Source organism: Arachis ipaensis, chromosome B07 (genome assembly GCF_000816755.2).
Source record: "Arachis ipaensis cultivar K30076 chromosome B07, Araip1.1, whole genome shotgun sequence".
Lineage (NCBI taxonomy): Eukaryota > Viridiplantae > Streptophyta > Magnoliopsida > Fabales > Fabaceae > Arachis > Arachis ipaensis.
This window is the reverse complement of record NC_029791.2, coordinates 103,633,286-103,637,070: the sequence shown is the minus strand read 5'-3', so window position 1 is coordinate 103,637,070 and position 3,785 is coordinate 103,633,286.

Genomic DNA, 3,785 nt, shown 5'->3' with positions numbered 1-3,785 from the left:
ATTCAATCATCCACCAAATTATCATGACATTAAAGTTTTTGGATGCTTATGTTTTGTTTCTACCCAAATGGCAAATAGATCAAAATTTGATCCAAGAGCCAAAAAGGCTGTATTTATTGGCTTTCAATCTGGTTTTAAAGGGTATATTGTTTATGTTTTAGAAGATAAAAGAATTGAGATTTCTAGAAACGTGATTTTTTATGAAAAGATCTTGCCCTTAGTCACAAAAAATGTCCAATTCCAGACACTCAACCCAACATTGCCAAACACACCTTCTCAAAAACAAGATTCAGTTAGTCTTCCAGTTGAACCCTCACCTATACCCATTGACCCAACTCCACCTAGTTCTTTATTTTCTCCAACAACCTCTCCTTCTTCCTCACTATCGTTTCCTAACCAAGTTGAACCCATGACCATCGAATCACTTTCTTCACCAAGCCTTTGTCTCCTCAACCCTTCCATCTTAATCTGAATAAGCTTAGTGTTCTTGACATCTTTCATCCTCCAGCTTGCGGGGGCGTATTAAACCACTCTTCCACCTTAGCCCATGACAACAATAAAGACGTCTCACGGCCCACAAATTCAGCCCAACAGAATACACAAATTACATGATAATTTAATCTTTATCTTATCTTATAGTTATCTTTATCTTTATCTCTATATCTTTATCTTTATCTCTATATCTTATCTTTATCTACTTTTATCTTTCATAGGCCAATACTCTATATATACTTAATTTTACTTTCATAGTTTACAATTCATTCAATCAACAATCAATAAAATTTCTTCATCTTTTTCTTTCACAATTCTTTTATTTTCCTATTCTTTCATAATTTTATTAGGTAATGTAACTCTTCTATCCCTTGAGTTCGGCCAACTAGAATTCTAAGAGGCACAGACAATTTTGAACGTTTTTTTTCTTCGGCAGCTCGTCTAGAAAACTTCTCCAGAACTTCGAGTATTTTGATTTCGTACGGAGGTAGGATTTCGGTAAATTCTCACCAATTAAATTTATGTTGGATAAGTGAATGATTATTGTAATTGTTGACGTTGTCACTGTTATCCTAACTACTAGAGTTGTTGCATGTCGCGATTAAGAGTTGCAATGTTGCTGCGGATAGTGGATAAAGCTGTGGTTGCGGCTGCCGTTGGGTGCGAGCCGAGAGAAAAGGGTTTCTTTGAGGCGTTTAGTTTATGGGTTCGACAATCGAGGTAGGGGGTTTTATTTTTAAAAATAATTAATAGTTTTTAAGTTAAGAATGCCAAAAGGTTTATTGAGTAATTGCAAATAAATTGTGTTTGTCTGGACTGATTGAATTTGATGAATAAGTGTTAATTGTGAGAATGATTGAGTTTGATGAACGTATATGAATTCTTGATTGTTTGAATTGTGGCTGAAAATACATTACGTTTATGCTTTGATTAAATGACATATGAATTAAGGAATTATGAAAGTGAGGGAGGTTATGTCCGGGTTCTTGTAACCATAAATGAAAAGGTGGTTTTGGTTAATGTTAAATGTAAAAAGAATATGATCGGGATATTTTGTAAAGTTTGAATGAACGTGCGGCTTGTTCCTTTGGTCTTAATAGCAAAAAGTTTGAAAGAGAGATGAATTTTATTGAAACAAAAAGAGGCTTAACTTTAAAGAAAATGATTTGATTTTTGAAAATTATTTGATATTTGAAAATGGACTGATTATTGAAAAGGATTTGATATTCAAAATGATTGAGAGATTGTTTGGTTGGGATCTTGGAAGGGTGGCATAATCTGAATTTTAGAGAAAATGCTGCCGAAATTTTATAATCTTTGAGACTTTATTTGAAATGTTATTTTAAAAGATTTAACTTATTATTAATAGTATTTATGTGATTATTATTTGAAAATCTTTGATATGTGGTTTTAATTAATAGAAACAAAATTTTGTGGAATTTTCTTAAAAACTGTAATGTAATACCGACGTAAAGGCTTAATATTAAATAGATAATAAAGAAAAATGGGTTAGTAACGCCTTACTTTTGGTATGATCATGACGTGCTAAAAGTTAGGGTGTTACATATAGCAAACTAAAGTAAACTACTTTAAAAAGGTAAAATAATTGAAGTTGCATGTCTGAACAAAAAGAAAGGTGAGAAAGCTAACAGGGTTTATGTATCTAAAAATCGGAGTGGAGTTCTATCACTTGAGTGAACATCTGTTGAGGAAAAATATTTATTTCTTTAAAGATTTTGGTGTCTTTGCCTTGCCAGATTAATCAGAGAATCACTGCCGCCAGCGCCAGGTCATTCCTCCTTTGCCATCACTGTTTTGCATTCTTTCCACGTTTTGACTACTATCGCGACGGTTCCTGGTTGTTGCTCGTCATTGCTATTGCATCAAGGTGAGAGTCGCTTCTCCGCACTTAGGGCACACGTCTTCTGCGTTTTCAAATCTACTATGGATGAGTTGTTGGACCGGGATCCCATTGTTGAGTAGCTTGCAGATGAAGATCTTGACCTTTGAAGGATAACGCAAGTGCTGTCGGGCCAGGATTCTATTGTGGAGTAACTTCCAGATGAAGGTCTTCCTAATGGTGTTTTGGTTGCAAGTTTAAGGTATCTGATCAATTGGAGGATAGAAGAAGGAGAAAGTTATTTGGTACACGAAAGCTATAGAGTAGTGTCCAGGTTTTTCTTTTCCCTAGGTAATCATGACTTCACTTTCTTTAATTTCTGTTTGCATGATGCTATTTGCTATGTCTGAATTGAAGTTTGACTGGATTAGTTGTGCATTTTATGTTCTGTTCTGTGTGATTAACTGATTCACCCACATTAAGTTTGGGTTTGTATTTTATTATTGGTAGACTGAAATAGGTCTATAATTTCTGATCCAGGAGTCCTCAAAATTTTTTACTAACCTTCCTACTCTCTAGTAAGCTCCTCAAAGCCTAAGATGAGTTTGAGCTACTGTTTGCTTTAAAAAAAAAATATGAAATAGCAGCCTTTATAGATTTTACTAACTAGTGAGTCCTATTTTATTGCAATCCTCTAAGTTTGCTTGGCTAGCATAGCTAGATTGAATAATTTGAGATATTTTATACCTAATTTTCTGTGCTTCTTATCTCTGCAAATTATATCCCATTTGACCTACCACTGTTTTTATTTTGTACCCTTTTGGCTTCACCAGAAGTTCATTATTTTGCTCTGAATATCGTTAATTAGTGAGTCCAGTAGCTTGAAACAACTCAATGTGTAGAAAGGAACAACTGTGGCAACGACTTTGATAAGAACCTCTCTTCTACGGACTAAGAATAGTGATATTTTCCAATTCGAAAGCATGTTATCCACTTTGTCCTTTATATAGTTAAATGTACTCCTCTTTGATCTGTTAATTACTACTGGTAGTTCTAAATATCTGTTATGGTTTTCTACATGTGAAATTTATAGGATATGAGCTAATTCATTTCTCATTGGAGGAGGGGGGTGTTCTTGCTAAAAAAGGTGGAAGATTTCTAAAAATTTATCCGTAAGTGCTTAGGATCTGCAGTAGACTGTGACATACCTCCTCATTAGATTTACCAAAAAGTATCGAATTGTCTGCGAAAAGTAGATGATTGACTATAGGAAACCTATTGTTGATCCTCAATTCTTCGATTTCTCGCATCTGTTCTCCTTTGTGGAGCAGATATGATAAACCTTCTGCGCAAATAAAAAATAGGTAGAGGGAGAGGGGGTTGCCTTGGCGCAATCCCTGCATGGTTTAAAAAAAGCATGAGATTGTCCTTCTATATCAAAAGAGTAGAATAC